Genomic DNA, 21,078 nt, shown 5'->3' with positions numbered 1-21,078 from the left:
AATGGTGCTCAGTTAAAAGGTGCTCAGTATCATTAATAATCAAATAAATGCAAATAAAAACTACAAGATATCATGTCACCCCAATTAAAATACTTTATATCCGAAAGAAAGACAATAACAAATGTTGGTGAGGATGTGGGAAAAAATGGGAATCGTCGTAGGCTGTCGGTGGGAATGTAAATTAGTAAAATCACTATGGAGAACAGTATGGAGGCTCCTTAAAAACAAAACATAGAGCTACAGTATGATCCAGCAATCCCACTGCTAGGTATATACCCACAAGAAACAAAATCAGTATATCAAAGAAATATCTGCACTCCCATGCTTGTTGCAACACTGTTCACAATAGCCAAGATTTGAAAACAATGTAAGTGCTCATCAACAGATGAATGGATAAAGAAAATGTGGTACATATACACAATGGAGTACTAGTCAGCCGTAAAAAAAGAATGAAATCCAGTCATTTGCAACCACATGAATGGAACTGCAGATTATTATGTTAAGTGAAATAAGCCAGGCACAGAAAGACAAAACATCACATGTTCTCATATATTTGTGAAATCTAAAAATCAGAACACTTGAACTCATGGGCATAGAGAGTAGAAGGATGGCTACCAGAGGCTGGGCAGGGTAGTGGGGGTTAGTGGAGAGGTGGGGATGGTTAATGGGTACAAAAATATTAATTCATTTTTAAATAACATCTTAAAAATAGAAGTTAACATTCAAATCAGGAACAAGAGAATAGCCTCCCCAAAAGGGGAAGGAAGGAAACAAAGATGTTAATGAATGGCAAATTGTAAACACATTTGAAAAAATCAGAAAAAAATGAATATTTTTCTAAAGATGTCTAAACCACCAAAATTAACTCAGGAAGAAGTAGAAAGGTCTATAAACTAGCCACTATTTCAAAAACTGGATCAGCACCCACAATTATTTTCTTCAAAAATACATTATTGAACATTATATTAGAATTACCAGAATTCAATCTATTTCTCCCAGCACACACACACAAACACACACAAATACAGCATTAATCAGCAGCTATTTAGTTTGGGGAATTGTCTTCATCTCTAAGAATGAGTACTGTTTAATTAAAGCTTATCATGGTAATCTCATCCCCTTACCAATGATTGCATTCAGGGGGGTTGGCCTATGATGATTAGAGCCAATGAGAGGTGAAAACATTTTGCAAGACAGTTCTGGGAAAGAGACTTTCTGGCTTTTGAGACAGTTTCAGAAAGTCACCTCTCTGAGAGGTGGTTTCAAGTACTCCCATATGCCTGCTTTAACTACGAGAAAATATATATTATATATATATATGTATATATTATATATATGTACGTATATATATACACATACACATATATATATATAAAATATATAAATACAATAAATACTGGTAAGTATTAAGAAAAGAACCAGATACAAATTGTGGATTTGAAAGGTAAAATGACAGAAATGAAAAATCCACTATATATATCGTCTCAACAGCCGAATTGAGGTGGCAGAAGAAAAAAATCAGTTTATTGTTATAACACTGATTGATGCGAACTATCAAATGGCACTGGATGGTAACATGAATACACAGAAGGAAATGAAGAGTGCCACAAGTGATAAATATGTGGGTATGTATGGAAAGTAGTCTAAGATGACTTCCAGGATTCTTTTATGAGGATGCCAGAAAGGGAATATGGGGAAAGGAGCAAGTTTGGGCAGATTGGAGGGATGAGCACAGTTTGTATATGCTGAATTTGATATTTGAGGTTTATATAGAACAACCCAGCAGAGATGTTCACTAAGTGATTAGAAATGAGAGAAGCCAAAGAAGCCAGAAAAGTTCTGAATAGTGCCAGGAAATCCAAAGAGGCATACAAAAGCAGAGAAATTAAATGTTGTAAAAATCATAGACAATCTCCACAGTACATATAGTGTGAAGATACAGAAAGCATAGGGTGACTGGAAATGGTTTAGGGTCCTCAGTCTGAAAAGTCAAAGAGAAATCTATAAAGGAATGACAATTTAAATTAAAAAAAAGTTGGAGACATCTTTTTCATGAAAATCCACATATTAATCTAATATTAGCACCAGGGATATTCTGAAAGGAGGCCATTTTGTAGATAAAAAAGGAAAGTGCTATTTTGCACTGGAGGTGTCGGGAGTAAAGAATTTTCACAAGCTAAAAATGTAAAAAAATGTTTTGCAAAGATTTACATCATTTCACTCATGTAAGATGTAAAATAGCTAAATAAAGAGATTCAAACTCAGCTCCTAACCTTATAAGGACAACTGGCAACTTCTTCACAGACAAAATCTTTTCATGCTGTCAGAAGAGTCAGCTGGACAATTGAGCAGAACTAACACTTCATGCCTTATACTTTCTGACTTCCTGAAGCTGAAAATTGGCAGCAGTGCTGAATAGATAGAATCTGACATTCACTATAAACTCATAGGTCAAGCATAAGTTATTAAAATAGATATACAGAGGAAATGTGATCAGATTTTACTGTTTATAATCATCTGCGCTTCGGAGTAGATTGTAAGGATTTTCTATACTTACTCATTTAATGGGTATTAAGTATTTGAGTAGTTGAGTATTTTTGCACAAAAAATGTTTATTGTATTATGTCACACTGTCTGATTTGAAACAAAAATAATTACAAGTTAGAAGATAATACACAGAATTGCAGAGTTGGAAGAGACTTTAAAGATAATTGAGTTCTTTTTTTTTTTTTTTTTTTACTAAAACTGGGAAAGCCTTTGATATGGTTAGGCTTTGTGTCCCCACCCAAATCTCATATTGAATTGTAATTCCCATAATCCCCATAATCCCCACGTGTCAAAGGAGAGACCAGATGGAGGTAATAGAATCAAGGGAGTGGTTTCCACCATGCTGTTCTAGTGATACTGAGTGAGTTCTCACAAGATCAGATGGTTTTATAAGGGTCTCTTCCCCCTTCACTCAGCACTTCTCCTTCCTGATGCTTTGTGAAAACGTTGCCTTGCTTCCCCTTCACCTTCCACCATGATTGTAAGTTTCCTGAGGCCTCCCCAGCCATGCTGAACTGTCAGTCAATTAAGCCCCTTTCTTTTAAAAATTACCCAGTCTCGGGCAGTTCCTGATAGCAGTATGAAAACAGACTAATACAGCCTTCTTACCTCAGTCCCACACATAAGCATTCAGCTCAGCTGGAAATACTTCATTGACAGAGACAAAATAATGTCCTATGAGCTGAGCACTGTGCTAGGTGCTGCACACACTATGTCACATAGTTTCACAGTATGACTCTAGGAGTTAGGTTATTTTACAGATAAGGAAACTGGGAAACAGAAATTCTAAACAACTTGTCTAAATTCACAAAGTTAGTAAGTGATGGGGCCCAGATGTAATAGCAGCTTTCTACCTGACTTCAAATCCCATATTTTGTCTAATTAAAAAAGAAAAAAAAGCTCAGCATTCTGACATTTTAACTCACAACTTCATGAGATAAGGCTAATTATTATTTTTTTAAGTTTCTAATTTTATCTGAAAATTAACACCTTTTATTTACAAAATATTCATCCAGATGGAAACATAACATTTCTAAAGAGCATCGTCATGTCATCTACAAGTCTTCATGTTGATCGTCCTCAGTTACTTTTACAGGTCTTCACCTAACAGTACACAGGCTTTGAGCATTTTGATGGCCTCTGTGTAAACTCTAATTTGTGAATGACCAAATTCAAATAACAAAGCGGTCACTTACCAAGCTTTGGTCTTCACAAGAGCAACTCTTTTCTCATGAGCTCCATCTGCTGCAAATGGACTTAGCACCATGCTTCAGGAACAAGCTCTCTAAAGAATGACAGGATAGGTGTTGAAAGAAGTCAGGGACCCTGAACGGTGGGACCAGCTGAAGCCACGGCAGAAGAACATCAATTGTGAAGATTTCATGGACATTTATCACTTCCGCAATCAGTACTCTTGTGATTTCCTATGTCTGTCTTTGCTTTAATCTCTTAATCCTGTCATCTTCATAAACTGAGGATGTATGTCGCCTCAGGACCTTGTGATGATTGCGTTAACTGCACAAATTGTTTGTAGAGCATGTGTGTTTGAACAATATGAAATCTGGGCACCTTAAGAGCAGGATAACAGTGATTTTCAGGGAACAAGGGAGATAACCTTAAAGTCTGTCTGCCTGTGGGCCAAGCAGGACAGAGCCATATTTCTCTTATTACCTAAAATGGGTAAGAGAAATATCGCTGAATTCTTTCCCCAATAAGGAATATTAATAATTAACAGCCCTGGGAAAAGAATGCATTCTCAGGGCAGGGCCTCTAAAATGGCCACCCTGGGAATGTCTGCCTTATGCAGATGTAGATAGGGATGAAACAGGCCCTAGTCTCCTGCAGCACCCCCAGGCTTGCCAGGATTAGGAAATTCCAGCCTGGCGAATTCTAGTCAGACTGGTTCTCTGCTCTTGAACCCCGACAATGCGTGCACAGAGGGACATGGAAGTTCAATAGTGATTCTAGTTTCGCCCTGACCTTCTGCCTTGTGATTTTTTGTCACCCTTGAAGCATGTGATCTCTGTGATCCACACCCTATTCATACACTCCCTCACCTCTGAAAATTGCTAATAAAAACTTGCTGGCTTTACGGCTCAGGGGGCATCACAGAACCTGCCGACATGTGATGTCTCCCCCCGGACACCCAGCTTTAAAATTTCTCTCTTTTGTACTGTTTCCCTTTATTTCTCAGACCAGCTGACACTTGGGGAAATAGAAAAGAACCCACATTGAATTATCAGGGGTGGGTTCCTCCGATATCGGTAGGGTCTTAGAAGCCTCACTTAAAGTTGCACATGAATACATTTCAAAAGGGCGATGGTTATGGGAATTTAACTTTACTCTGTAATATAGTGTTACATCCTTTTGCTTAGAGCAACAACACTGTACACATATCCTGTACTGTAGAGATTAGGTCAATGAGAGATTTTAGAAGCAGCTTCACAGGTTTCAGAAGTCCATCCAACTGTCACATTCTTAATAAAAATAAGTTCAGCATTCAAAGCACAGACCAGAACCTCTTTGTCTTCCCTGTCACTGCACTACTACTATCTAATAGGATATTATGACACATCCTGAGAGAACTTGAACTATGCAAAATACAAATTGCACTTTTCTTGGCTAATTTGTCACTGGAGGGGCATGTTGAAGAGAGAATAAAGACACACGACCATGCATATTTGAACCTAAATATTGAGAAATACTAGTGATCCACAACTTATGCAAATTTAACAAAATTAGAACATGAAAAACAATGTATTAAGTTAATATTATAGGATTTATTTTTATTGTAATGTTCCTTCAAGAATTAATAAGCAAGCTAAGGTTGGTTTTCCTGAAGGATGAAGCACAAAAAAAATTAACTCGATGTCACACCTAGAAATACAAATTTGGCCCAAAGGCATAACAGTTTCCTTTACTGTCAAGTGTTACTAATCTCGAATGTCCAACATTTCAATGGATTTTCTATGGGCCTTTTGTGAAGTGGTGCAAATTCTACAAGACACAAGACTGGTCTTTCAATAATATATTCAAATGTACTCTTTCAAAATAATAAATATTCTCTCTTTCTCATCTCTCTCTGTCTCTCTGTCTCTTCTTATCTGTATCTGTATATGTGTAGATACACAAACACACATACACTATATACATACATACGCACGTATACACAATCCTACACAATTCTTGGATGTTCAAAAGTCACTTTCATACCCAGTCTCCCATTTATCATTGCAAAGTGCTTGCAAAATACTTAGAAACACTTAAAATAGCTTTAATCTATGCTAACTTAGAAAAGTACTCAGCAGCCTCTGTCATTCCAGAAGAGGCTGGAGGCTTATTCGTTACTTTACATAGATTTTACAATGTCCAGAACAGAATATTTTTGTAGAAATATACAAGCTGATTCTTAAATTCATATGAAAATGTGAAGGGTCTAGAGTAGCCTAAATAAAATTTTAAAGGGAGGGCAAATTGAAGGGCTACTCTGCCTGATTTCAAGCATTATCATGGGCACCAAGATGGTGTATTAGTGATGTAAGGATAAATAAGTAGTTTAAATGAACGGAATAGAAAGTTTAAAAATAATCCTACACATATGTGTTCAATAGATAAATTCAACTAAAGTACCAATGGAAAATGCTAGGCTTTTCAATAACTGTTGCCGGAACAACTTCATTTGTAATTAAGAAAATGCAATTAAATGCCACCATGGGCTACCAGTACACGCTCACTAAAATTAAAACACTAACAGAACTAGATATTGATGAAGACGTACAGTGATGAGAATTCTCATACCCTGTTGGGGTAGCATAAAATGGTATAACCAATTTTAAAAGATCTATCATCTTCTGAAAAGAACTATCGTAAGGACAAAAAACCAAACACCACATGTTCTCACTCATAGGTGGGAATTGAACAATGAGAACACATGGACACAGGAAGGGGAACATCACACACCGGGGCCTGTTGTGGGGTGGGGGGAGGGGGGAGGGATAGCATTAGGAGATATACCTAATGCTAAATGATGAGTTAATGGGTGCAGCACACCAACATGGCACATGTATACATATGTAACTAACCTGCACGTTGTGCACATGTACCCTAAAACTTAAAGTATAATACAAAAAAGAAAAAAAAAGATAACAAAAAAAAAAGATTACACATGCTTCCCCATGAACCAGCAATTTCACTCCTAAGTATTTATCCAAGAGACAAGAAATTTAAGTCTATACGGAGCATTGTACATAAATGTTAATGTCAGCTTTCTTTGTAATATTTGACAACTGGAAACGACCAAAGTAGTACCAACAGATGAGTAGAAAAAAAACCTGTTAAATATTCAAACAACACAAATAATGGAATACAGTAGTAGAAATAAATAAACTATTGATACACAATAACGTGAATGAATCTCAAAACTTTACACTGAGGGAAAAAAGCTAGTCACAGAGTATGACATATTGCATGACTGCATTTGTATGAAATCCTAAAAAAACCAAAATCATTCCATTGTGACAGAAAGCAAAGACTCAAGAGAGAACTTTTTTTAGGCTGATGGAAATGTTCTATGTCACGATTGTGATGGTGGTTACACATTTGTATTGACAAATTTTATCGTAATGCACACTCAAAATGTTTGTACTGCATTTTATTCCAATTACACCCCCAATAAAATTAATAAAGAAAAAACACATTCGTGTAATACTGTTCTAAGATTTGAAAGTCCTTTGTTTATGGGCAATTTAAGATAAAAATAATAGCACCTTCTATTGCCTATGATTGAGGTACTAATATTGATTTAAAAGAAAAGCCTTGTAAATGCCACAACTAAAGCTCTCCTTTAGCATATTATTTTCTAATTTGACATTTTCTAAATGTTTCTGATTCATATATATACACACACACATATATATACACACATATATGTACATATATAGATATATCTCCTATGTTTGCAAAAACTTTTCAAGGAAATATAGATATTTAGATAAATTGTGGGGGGAAATTAATGTAGAATTTGAGATGTACGCCAATCCTAGTCTGGAGGCTAATGAGAAGTGCTGTAAGCTAACGGTATTTACATAATTCTATTTCTAGCTCTCTTAAAGCAGAAATCTCTGTTCCCCATCAAAGGAGTAAGCAATGGTACTGATTTACTGCTGCCAACTGACATGAACAAGAAGTGAGCCTCAGGGGATCCAATTGAGACAGGTGGATGAAGAGTTTCTGGAGGTTTGATTAGAGTGATTAGGCTCTCCTAATTTTACTTAATTTCCTTATAAATAAAGTAGGAAAATTAGAATTCCCACCAAGGCTGTTGTGAAGGTCTGTGAAAAAACAGACTTCAGGGAATCTGTCTAATATTGTCCTTGTCTAATACTGTCTGCTGTGTAGTGGAGTCACTCAGCAAAGCATATGTCACTCCCATAGATTAGAAACCTGGGAAAGGCTTCTCTTATGGTGGAAAAATATATTTATTCTAACAGCTGCCAGAAAAATTCTTCTTAGGATAGTACATGTACTCATTGGGGGAAAAAAATTCATGCTACTTAATGGCAGGAGCCCAGATATCCAAAGACCTGGGTACAAATATAATGTAAGGATGGTGTTGTGAGACAGGCAGTAGGACCCAGCTCCACCACCAGGAAATGCTCCATGTGACTGTAACCTCACATCCTCAGGCAAATAAACAAGCAAACAAAAACATGCTGGGTGTTGGTAGATTTCATGGGGAAACTGATGAAAACATGAGTTGTATTCATAGTTTAGTGACGAAAATAAAGCTATCCTGCAGGGAGGAAGGCGTGTGAAAATAAGCCACTTGAAATTATAGGAAGGAGGGAATGGGCTTCTTACTCGTACTGGGCATTAAATTGAAGTTTGGGCCAAATTAAGCAGATTGCTGTGAAGTGGAATGTCCTAGCTGTTGTGATCAACGTGTTAGTTACACTTATCTTTGAGGCAGTATACTGTAGGATAGTGTTACAAGTCTCTGTCTTGGAGTCAGACAAATCAAGTTCAAACAAAACAAATTTCAGCTATAGTTATTTTGTAACAGTTTATACTGGCTATGAGACCCCGAGCAGTTTGCTTAATTTCTCTGAGCATCATTTGTATAATAGCCAATGCAATGGTACCTTATGGAATTGTTTGGGGGATATTAATGACATATATTTATTTTTATATAAATATCAGTTGTTATTATTATTAATAAATAATAATCTTCCTCTTGGTCTCCAACCCTAGGTGCAGTATATAACAATGACTTGCATATACTAGGTGTTAAATAATGTTTGCTGAATTTAAATTAAATAAATCTTATCTGGAATAAAGATTATTTATCATTAGAAAAAGGATAGGTAGAGGATCTGCAATTCACAAAGTGCCATTTCTTGGTGCTTCTTGGGTAAGACATTTATTATCTACTAATGTCTAAATACATGCCCACTCATAACACAGTGCTTTTCTTGGTCAAAAATTATCCGGGCACATCTTCTGAAAAAGATACAGTTCGTAGTGCCAGACAATTGACTTTTCTCCATTTCTATCATCTCATCATGCTTCAAAAGGCCAACAACTGTGTGAATGTCATACATAACCTTTTCAACATAATAGCATCTTAAATATTTTAAAACATATGCAATATTCAAGACATACAAAAAGAATGAATAAACAGCCTATGGGAACTGACCCAGTTACTGAAGTAAGCCAATAGCATGAAAAGATAAATGGGAGGGAGGAACACCCTAGATTAAAAGGGGCTAGAGATCTAACAACTAAATATCAAGTGTGGACCGGATTTGAACAAATCAACTGAATAAAAGGGATTTTTGAGACAATTAGAGGAAGATTTTGTTTTTATAGGCTTCTGGTATACATGATACTAAGGAATTACTATTTTCTTAGTTAATAGTGATGATGGATTGCTGTTATGTTTTTTAAAAACCCATATTGTAAAACAGTTGCGGAACTATATGGATGAATCATACATATGTCACATTGACCAGAAAAAGTTAACCTGCAGAAGAACACTGATATGGTTTGGATTTGTGTTCCTACACAAAGCTCATGTTGCATCGTAATCCTCAATGCTGGAAGTGGGGCCGAGTTGGAAGTGATTGGATCTTGGGGCGGTTGTTAATAGTTTAGCACCATCCCCCCTTGGTACTGTATAGTAAGCGAGTTCTCAGGAGATGTGGTTGTTTAAAAGTGTATAGCACCTCCCCCTTCTCTCTCTTCTTCCTACTCTGGCCATGTAAGGAGTGCCTGCTTACCCTTCACCTTCCACCATGATGGAAAGTTGCCATGATGGAAAGTTTCCTGAGGCCTCACTAGCCATGCTACCTGTACTGTCTGCAGAATCATGAGCCAATTAAACCTATTTTCTTTATAAATTACCTAGTCTCAAGTAGTTCTCTATAGCAGTGTAAGAATGGGCTAATACAAACACATACAATTGCATACTGTTTATATGAAGTTTAAAAACATGAAAAACAATATATTGATTAAAATACATAAATATGTAGTAAATATATAAAGAATGTAGAATGTATGTATGTAGAAATAAGATAACACATTGTTTCGGATTAAAAAATATGCTTTAGAAATATAAAGAAGAACAAAGATAGATGAAGTAAATATAACATTTTAATAATTGTTGAATACAAAAGATGAGTATAGGAGAGTTTATTTTACTAAAACCACTACTTGTGTGTATATTTGAAAAAAATTATAATAGTACGTTTAATGAAATATAGCTATGAACACAACAAATACCTGTGTATCCAAAACCAGTTCAGGGGGAAAAAAAAAACTTAATTCAATTAAGTTCCTTGCACCAATTACCTCCACCTTTTATAGAAGTGACTATTATACTAATTTTGGTGTTTATTATTCTCTTGTTACTTTTTATACACTTACTACATATTTGGGTATTTGTAATAAATATATTGTTTTGTATGTTTTTAAACATCATATAAACAGTATCCAATTGTATGAGTTCTTCTGCAGCTTGACTTTTTCTGGTAGATGTGACGTATGTGTGATTCATCCACACAGCTCCAAAATAGTCTTCCAAAAATATCTTTCTCATTCTTTCCTGAGGCAAACTAAAATTTATATCAGCATTGCAATGCCTTGTATATGTCCATACTAGAGTGTCTGCTATCTTATCTTTATTCGTTAGAGGTCATGGAACTTCATTAAGCTATAGTTTTTGTCTGAATGGGGAGTTCTGTGTAAAGTAATTCCGTCATTAATTAAAGGTTAACAGAATTTTGTTTCCTCCTAAACTCACTATTAGTCTCTTCTAAAACTTTTATTGATTACATTAGTTAGGATTTAGCTGTTAGCAAACACATTTTTACTACCTCAGCAAACAATTAAAATAAAACATACTGGCTGCATATTGATTTTGTTGTTGTTGTTATTTTAAGAGTTGATTTCTAATACCAAAAGTAAAGATCTTGTAATACCTGCACTGCCTTGCTTTGAACATAATTATAACAAAAGTGAATACTCACATTGTGGATAATTTGATGTATCCATGGTTACTTACCTTGGATGGGTTTTGAGGAAGGCTCCAATAAACCGTGTCATGAGCTGTCTTGTTCAGAGATTTATCTGCCCATTCTCTTGAAGGGAAACAATTACCATGTATAGCTCTTGCAGAACAGTAGGGAATTTTATAAAATAATGCTGTGGGTCTACTTCCAAATAGTATCAGTCACATAGTAGGTGCTCAGTAAATACTTATAATTATTTCTTGGTTGTAAAGCGCAGTAAGGACAGTCTTGAACAAATCAATTCGTTATTGCATAGCTGATTTCAAGGAAGTAAGAGGAATACAAAAAAAAATTCCTTCATCTTCACTTATGCTCTGAGGCACTGTTAAACTTGTGCTAGAAAGTTGTTTCTCTTTGACATACAGCAAAAATTGACAAGAGATTCTTCCTCCCTTGCCTAACAATCCTATTATTCACTTACACAGTGGCTTGACAAGATCATTCACTGCCAATCACTGCATCTTCTACCCAATCCCAGACCTAATTGCATTTAAATTCTCTCTCTCTCTTTCATTCTCTCTCTCGTAAGCTAGAAACCCAGTTCTATTCTTTGCCCTTGCTACATTTTTTAATGATGAAACTTTTTTTATATCACTGACAGTAATTTAGTTGTTGATGTCCTCAGCCTATTATTAACCATCTCTACTGTGACCAGAAAAGACAAGTTTATTAAGTATAACTTTTAGTCTATAATTCCTTCCTTTAAACACTAAGATAATAGGAAACAAGGTCCATAATTCCTAACCAGAGATTTATTTTCTTTGTAGTTGAGATGCCATCTTAAAAAGACAATTAAAGCACACAACCCTCTCTGATAGAAGTTCCTCCGTTAGGCATAATCTAGTAGTATTTTTTTAGATGTCCTTTGATTTCATGCTGCCAATTTTCTCCAGTATATATGTAAGCTTTGGAACTGAGGTTCCATGCATTCTTTGTTGTTGAAAACTTTCTTCAAAATATATGATTATAACCTAATTTGTTATTGTGTAAGATGCCTTGTGATTATCCCACATTCCACGCTGGTGCATTTAAATGACTCATCTTATGTGTGCCCACATGCAGGCAATGGAATTCAGACATAAACAGGCTTTGATCCTGAGCTGCTGGAATTTGTTCAGTTCCACTTTCAATCCTCGTTCTACTTCTCTTGCTCTCTTTTCTGACTAATCAATCTCACAGTGATGGCAGTGGGCGCTCCAGATGGCCTGCCACTGCCATCACGCTGACAGCAGCAGGGAGGTATGGCTGAGGCTGCATCCTCCATGGAGCCAGTGGAAATGGGACAAGTGGGAGCCCCATCCCTTATGAGTTGGGGAAGGAGCTCCCTGGGAGCGCTGCAGTCATTGAAGCCACAGCTGCAGACCCAGGCCTCCTGCTCCACAGAGAAGGCAGGAGCCCCACCCTCCTTGGCAGGCTGGCAGCTGCCCAAGTTGTGGCTGCAGATCCGAGCCTCCCTGTGCTCTTTGGGGGCTGGGAATAGGCAGGAGCCCTGACCTCCCGGTCACAGCTGCAGCTGCCCAAACCATGGCTTCAGACCCGGGGCCCCTCACTCCATGGAGCAGGCAGGAGCCCTACCCTGTGGCTCAGGGGCAGCAGCCCGAACCACTGCTGCAGAAGACTCAAGCATCTCTGCACTCTTGGGGACCTGGGAATGTCCCCCTGCCCTTGCAGGCTCAGAAATGCCTGCTCCCACTGCCTGGCATCTGCCTGCTGTTGGCACCCACTTCAACCTTGAAGCAAAGTCAGGGCTGAGCCCCAGTGCCACGAATGGCAGTGGGTGGCAGAGAGATTTCTGGGCAGAAGGGGGCAAGTCCCCAGTGAGGTACCATCTTCAGGCCAGGGAGGTCCTGATGGCTGGGGGCCAGGCTGCCAGTCCCACAGACTGGAGTGGGAACTTGTGGTGGCTTTTCTGGGCTTCCCATGGCCACCCATGGACCATCCTGCACGCACTTCCTCCCCTCTGAGGCCCATAAAACTCCTAGGCTCAGCCACATCTGAGCAGATGACAGGACCTGCCAGCTGCAAAGGGAACCTGTCTTCTCTGCTGAGAGCAGCAGATGTCAGGATGACCAGCAGCAGAGAGGAGCTACACACTCTAGGGCCTCCTCTCTGCTGAGAGCTTCAGAGGCCTGCAGAGATGTCAGGACTACCAGCTGCAGAGAGGATCAAATCACTCCAGGGCCTCCTCTCTGCTGAGAGCTGGGAAGATAATGCGAGGATCTGCTTGAGGAGAGGAGCTTCCTACTCCAGGGTCTCCTCTCTGCTAGGAGCTGAACACTTGTTGAGACAACCTGAATGTGGAAAGGAGCTACACACTGCAGGTTGTGTGAGCTGTTCTATTGCTCAGTAAAGCTCCTCTTCATCTTGCTAACCCTCCACTTTTCTGTGTACCTCATTATTCGTGGTCACAGGACAAGAACTTGGGACCTGCTGAATGGTGGAGCTAAAAGAGCTGTAACACATGGGCTGAAACATGTCCCTTGCTTACCACCTTGTGGGCAAAGAGAAGGAGAGGATAGCTGCAGCCCCTCAGGGAGTACAGACCTGAGAGCTCCCCAAGCCAGATCTGTGACTTCCTCTTTGGGGTCCTGCAGTGACTGGTGTCTCCAAGCTTGAGGGCACTACTGTGTTCCCTGGTGCCAGCCGGGGAAGCTGCTTGTGGCGCACCCGGTACAGCCACAGCCTTGCAGAGACCTGGCACCCATGTTGAAGCTGCCCACCCACTGCAGAAGCTGACATGCCTGAGCAGTGGCCAGACCCCACACTCGCTCACCAACCCCTCTCCACTCCAGGCCTGACTTGCCCTTGGCAGGAGTGAGATCCAGGCCAGTAGTGTGAGCTGAGTGCGACCTGCCAGGCCAAGTGGACAGAACAAGCCCAGGGGCCCAAGCAAAACTCGGGCAAAGGTGCCACCAGTCAGAGGTTTCAGGCCAGAGAAGTGATACCGCAAGAATCCCGTAACAACTGGACTCTATTGCTCTTTTTTTTTTTTGCAACATTTGCTCTTATGAATCATTTGGTCAAATTTCTCTTGCTTATCATTTGACACTTTCACCCGGACCCATATTTAGTAGTCTCCTTCTGGCCCAAATTATCATAGCAATTGGTAAAATAGGCTTCTACTTTTTCAATTTCTTTGGTTTATAATCTAGCTTGACTTTCTAGGATATGTCGATGAGAGAAAATGCTCTAATCACAAGTTTTATCTTGGCCTTGCAAGCTAGAATGACCAGTACTTCTTAGCATGGAGGGGAATTTTTTTTTTTTTTTTTTTTTTGAGGCAGGGTCTCACTCTGTCACCCAGGCTGGAATGCAGTGGGGCAATCTTGGCTCATTGCAACCTCGGCCTCCCAGGCTCAAGCAATCCTCCCACCTCAGCCTCCTGAGTAACTGGGACTACATGAGCACACCACCATGCCTAGCTAATTTTCGTATTTTTTTTAGAGATGGGGTTTCACCACATTTCTCAGACTGGTCTTGAACTCCTGAACTCAAGCAATCCACCCACCTTGGCCTCCCAAAGTGCTAGGATTATAAGAGTGAGCCACTGCCCCTAGCCAGGAGGGGAATTTAATATAGCAGTGCTCTTTTCCATCAATCTTGTTAATGAGTTGTATACATTATAAAACTATAAGGACACTCACAAGGCATTTTAACTTTTGGATGCAATTGTCACCACAATTCTAATATACTGCCTCTGTCTCTGTTTATATCAGTACATTTGTTCACCAAACATTGACTAATAGTCCATAATATTTCAGGCACTTTCCTAATGCTTGGGATGGAGCTCTCTCAATAAACTTAATTTTGACCAAACATTGTATTCTATAGGACATTAAAAGTGTTATGTGAAAACAAATAAAATAAAAAGAGGCTTCATGGTTACATGGACTTGGAAAAAGGCAGGTTAAACAGAGGCAATTAATTTTCTTGTGTACAGAATACCCTAAGGTCTTTAAACCACTATCCCTTCAAGTCTTATCATGAATGTCCAAGAAGTATTGAAGTAGAGTTAAAAAAAGAACTGCGTCTCAAATATCTGTTGGACAACAAACCTTTTTCTGCTGATTGTTTCATTGGGCTAGTGTTCCTCAGAATATACCTTGGGAAATGCTAGTTCTGTCTAGACAGGAACATATGATGGTTAAGTTGGTGTCATTATGGCTTGTTGCTTCTTTTTGTCCCGGAAATACTTTTTTCCTTGAAATCTGTCCGATACTAACATAGCCATTACGACCTTAATTGGGTTGCTATTTGTATGGCATATATTTTTACATCCAATTTTTCAACTTTCCCATAACTTTCTATTTAAAGTATGTCCCTTGTAGACAGATTACAGGTGCTTTCTACTATTTGAATAATTCTGAAAATCTCTGTCTTTAAATTTATGGGAGTATTCCATTAGAACGTAATATGCTTATTGTTGTGTTGTGTTGGATATACATTATTATTTTTTATTCTCTGTTTGTCCCTCTGCTTTCAAGTCCTCTATGATCTATGTTGACATAACTACCTCCCTCTTTGTTTTGTTCATTGTAGGTATTTGATAAAGATTTGTTGAATTGATTAATAAACTGTTGCTTCCTTTGTGGCACCAGCAGGAGTTCCAATAATGAAGAGAGGTGTTTCCTAGCTTTGCCAATGTAGTAGTTAGGCCTTCCTTAAATATTAATAGTCTAGAAAAAAAGGAGCAATTTGAAATCAAAATTGACCCAAAAACTCTGCCCCCCTCAGAACTCTGAGAGAATTTTGCATATCTAAGAAAACTTAGCATGATGTTGCCCATGGATAAGACAATCTATCTTCTTACTTGTATGAATGATAATTCCTGTTCTCATACTTTATGAACATAAGAAGTAAACAACTTGAAACTACAAAATGTATGTGTAATTTACCCCTCGTAAGACATTACAATTTGATATTTATCTCTTAGTGTCATTAAAAAAAGCATAAGAAAATCTTAAGTCTTAAACTGTATATTGTCATTTTTTAACCATTGTCTCTCTAGGCATAAGAATTACATTGAGTACATAATGATCAATTGAACTGGTCAAATTGAATATTTTAAATTGATCTGCCTATGTATCTGGTCAAATTGAAAATATTATCAAGCTGTTCTCAGGATACATTTGGCAATACCTACAGGTAGGTTACAAAGACGATTCTCTGAGTCATTTTATTCTTCTTGACTCCAATTTTTTCATGCACAGCATGGGGATGAGTACAGTTATTGAATTAACCATGACTCATCCACTGGAGAAATTCTAATAATGACTACAAAATAATATTCTCATTGGAAGAAAAGGAAATGTATCCTCTAAGTTTTCATCAACAGCTGCTAATAAATGGCTATTTCTGCTTCACATTTCATATAAATCAAAGATCCACAGTCATGTCAAAGATGCAAAATATGCTACTCTGATTTGAATTATGCTTAATACAACACAAAGTTTTTTGATATGAATTTAATACTAAAGTTGTTTTTTTGTGGACTTTTAGTTAAACCTATTGCTATGATCTTTTAGCCTGGAAAAGAGAGAGTATGTAGCTAGAGAACTTGCTGAAAAAATCCACAAATAAATTGAGCCTAAACCGTCTACTAAAAAAAAATGACAGTTGGTAAACACTGTAATTTAAAATATATTGCACATTTGTGGTATGCATTAATCATTTACTAGAGTGATACTACAGTGATAATGCTACTACCTTTTGAAAATAAAGCAGATATATTGTCAAGAGACCTTAGAGATGAAGAAAATATTTAAAAAAGAAATGTTTCTGAAGGTTGTTGGACAGAGCCACTAAGAAAAATAAATTTGTTTTACACATTTCTAGTTATTATTTCAAATTTTATCTCATTTTTATGTGTCTTCTATGTATTCTTCTTTCTAGCTTTATTGGGGTATGATTGAAATTGTAAAGGCATACCTTTGAGACATATTGTGGGTTCAGTTCCAGACCACAATAATAACACAAATATCACAATAAAGTGAGTAAAATGCTTTTTTCCCCAGTGAATATGAAAGCTATGTTTATACCATAGTAGTCTATTAAGTGTGCAATAACATTATGTCTAAAAAATGTACATATCTAATTAAAAATACGTTATCACCAAAAAGTGCTACCACTCATCTGAGCCTTCAGCGAGTCATAATCTTTTTGCTGGTGGCGAATCTTGCCTCCATGTTGGTGGCTGCTGGCTGATTATGGTGGTGGCTGCTGAAGTTTGGGGTGGCTGTGGCAATTTCTTACAATAAGATAAGAGTGAAGTTTGTTGCATCCATTGGTTCTTCTTTTCACAAAAGATTTTTCTGTAGCATGCTATGCTGTTTGATAGCATCTTACACAGAGTGGAAATTCTGTTAGAATTAAAATTAATCCTCTCAAACCCTACCACCTCTTTATTAACTAAGTTTATGTAACTTTAAATCCTTTGTTGTCGTTTCAACAATGTTCACAGTATCTTAACCAGAAATATATCCCATCTCAACAAACCACTTTCTTTGCTCATCTATAAGAAGCAAGTTCTCATCCATTGAAGTTTCATCATGAGAACTCAGCATATCACTCACATCTTCAGGCTCCACTTCTAATTCTGGTTCTTTTGCTATTTTTTTTTTTTTTTACCACATTTGCTGTTACTTCCTCTACCGAAGTCTTAAACCCCTCAGAGTCATCCATGTGGGTTGGAATCAACTTCTTCCAAACTCTCTTAATGTTGATATTTTGACCTCTTCCCATGAATCATGAATGTTCTTAATGGCATCTAGAATGGCAAATACTTTCAAGGAGGCTTTCAATCGATTTTGCCCAGATCTGTCAGAGGAATCACTATCTATGGCAGCTATCACCTTCCAGAATGTCTTTCTTAAATAATAAAGCTTGAAATTCAAAGTTACTTCTTGATCCATGGGCTGCAGAATGGATATTGTGTTAGCAGGTGTGAAAACAACATTAATCTCCTTACACGTCTTCATCTGAGCTCTTAGGTGACCAGGTGCATTTTCAGTAAACATGTACTATTTTGAAAGGAATCTGTTTTTTCTGAGCAGTAGGTGCCATCAGTGGGCTTAAAATATTCAGTAAACCATGCAGCAAACAGATGTGCTGACTTCCAAGTTTTGTTGTTCCATTTATAGGGAAAAGAAAAAGAGTAATTTAGCATAATTTTTAATAACACTAGGATTTTTGGAATAGTCAATAAGCATTGGCTTCAATGTAAAGTCACCAGCTGCGTTAGCCCCTAACAAGAGAGTCAGCCTGTGCTTTGAAGCTTTGAAGCCAGGAATTAACTTCTTTCTAGCTATGAAAGTCCTAGATGGCATATTCTTCCAATATAAAGCTGTTTTGTCTACATTAAAAATCTATTTTTGAGAATAGCTACCTTCATCAATTATCTTAGCTAGATCTTCTGGAGAACTTGCTGCAGCTTTCACATCAGCACTTGTTTCTTCACCAAAGAGATGGCTTCCTTCCTTTAACTTCACGAACCAACCTCTATGAGCTTCCAACTCTTCTTCTACAGCTTCCTCACCTCTCTTGACCTTCACAGAATTGAAAAATGTTAGAACTTTGCTCTGGATTAAGCTTTGGCTTAAGGGAATGTTGTGGATAGTTTTATCTTCTATAAAGAGCACTAAAACTTTCTCCATATCAGCAATATGGCTGTTTTGCTTTCTTATCATTCATGTGTTCACTGGAGTAGTACTTTTTGAATTTCTCCGAAGCTTTTCCTTTGCATTCACAGCCTGGCTGTTTGGCACAGGAGGTCTAGCTTGCTATCTATCTCAGTTTTCAACATGCCTCCTTCACTAAGCTTTATCATTTCTAGCTTTTGATTTAAAGTGATAGATATGCAGATCTTTATTTCACTTGAATACTTAGAGGCCATTGTAGGGTTATCAATTGTCCTAATTTTAAGATTGTTGTGTCCGAGAAAATAGGAAGGCCCAACAAGAGGGAGAGAGACAGGGGAATGGCTGGTCAGTGGAGTAGTCAGAACACAGTGTTTATAGATTAACTTTGCCATCTTACATAGGCGTGGTTTGTGGGGGCCCCAAGTAATGACAATAGTAAAACATCCGAGATAGCTGATCACAGATTACCATAACAGATATAATAATAATAATATTTAGAATACTGTGAGAATTACCAAAATTCGACAGAGACGCAAAGTGAGCACATGATACTGGAAAAATGGTGGCAATAGACTTGCTGTGCGCAGGGTTGCCACAAACCTTCAATTTGTAAAAAACACAATACCTGAAAAGAGCAATAAAGTGAAACAGATTACACCTCGGGGTAGGCTGGTATATATTGAAAGTGTACATTGTAATGTTTTGATTTACTTTGTGAAATCATTACCACAATCAAGCTAATTAACATATCCATGACCTCACATATTCGTAAGAGATTATTTTGATACTATAAACTTATCTGGAGGCCAGGCACAGTGGCTCATGCCTGTAATCCTAGCACTTTGGGGGGCCGAAGCGGGTGGATCACTTGAGGTCAGAAGTTCAAAACCAGCCTGGCCAACATGGTGAAACCCTGTCTCTACTAAAAATACAAAAATTTAGCAGGGTGTGGTAGTGCACGCTTGTAATCCCAGCTACTCGGGAGGCTGAGGCAGGAGAATCACTTGAACCCGGGAGGCGGAGGTTGCAGTGAACCAAGACCACACCACTGCACTCCAGGACGGGCAACAGAGTGATACTCTGTCTCAAAAAAAACCAAAACCAAAACCAAAACAAAACAAAACTCATTTTGGGGCCGGGCATGGTGGCTGATGCCTGTAATCCCAGCACTTTAGGAGGCCGACGCAGGCTGATCACCTGAGGTCAGGAGTTCGAGACCAGCCTGGCCAACATGGTAAAACCCCATCTGTACCAAAAATGCAAAAATTATCCAGGTGTGGTGGCAGGCGCCTGAAATCCCAGCTACTTGGGAGGTGGAGGCAGGAGAATCACTAGAACCCAGGAGACGGAGGTTGCAGTGAGCTGAGATCACACCATTGCACTCCAGCCTGGGCAACAAGAGCAAAACTACATCTAAAAAAAAAAAAAAAAAAACACTTATTTTGATAGTCTTTTAAATAAAAATTTAAAAATACAGAAGAAAATGCATATATGTTACAATTTTGCTTTGTATTGACAAATTCAATAGATTTAAATATTTGATCTAATTTGAACTTGATACCATAATAAATATACTCATGATACATTTTAAAAAGAGTAAAATAAATAGGTGAAGTATAAGAAATTTCTATGATGACAAAATAATTGCCTCCCATTGTGATGGTGGATACATGACATTATGTTTTTATCAAAACCCATAAAAGTATATAACACAAAGAATGAACCCTAATCTAAAGTGTGAACTTCTGTTAGTAATAATGTATCAATTGTTATGATTCATTAATTGTAACAAATGTACCATACCAATGCAACATGTTAACAATAGGGGAAATTGTAGATTTCTGTAAATCTAAAACTGTTTTAAAAACATAAACTCTATTGATTAAAAGAGGAGTAAAATGTGCATTATATTTATAAAGCAGCATTCTTTCTCATTTATAAAATAACTCTCTGCTCACTGTTTGTTTCAATTTGAAACTATATGGCCCTTTTGCTTTTTCCCTTGACTGGTATCAGGTTTTACTCTGTTACTCTCCAGTATATTCTCCCAAGTATATATACTTGTACTGTATATCTTAAACTATAAATCTATAAATGACAGTGGGGAAGGAGCTGCTGTGCTCTTTACCTTATGCCTTTTCCAACACAATGAAAATGCTCACGATTAGCACTGCTGTTTTGTTTTATTTTGTTTTACAGTGAATTGTCTGTTTATTTGTCAGAATCTACTTTTTCAGAACTCAGGAGAGCTGATGTATACCCTTCTGATTGACTAGCCACAAAAAGTACCGTGCTAGTTTTACGGGTGGTGGTCAATATGCTGGATG

The 21,078-nt window shown here is 37.7% G+C and overlaps 1 long non-coding RNA gene across 3 annotated transcripts in view; it reads right to left on the bottom strand.

Annotated features, from left to right (window-relative positions):
• LOC129395208 (uncharacterized) overlaps positions 1 to 21,078 on the bottom strand; it is a 323,155-nt gene that overhangs the window by 261,237 nt on the left and 40,840 nt on the right. For all 3 annotated transcript variants that reach the window (XR_010111296.1, XR_008622715.1, XR_008622714.2), the window contains exon 2: positions 3,744 to 3,832. This is a non-coding gene — a long non-coding RNA (uncharacterized LOC129395208). The remainder of the gene's footprint in view (positions 1 to 3,743; positions 3,833 to 21,078) is intronic.

Source organism: Pan paniscus, chromosome X (genome assembly GCF_029289425.2).
Source record: "Pan paniscus chromosome X, NHGRI_mPanPan1-v2.0_pri, whole genome shotgun sequence".
Classification (NCBI taxonomy): Eukaryota; Metazoa; Chordata; class Mammalia; order Primates; family Hominidae; genus Pan; species Pan paniscus.
The sequence above is the reverse complement of the archived record's forward strand: the minus strand, read 5'-3'. Positions and strand labels throughout refer to the sequence as shown.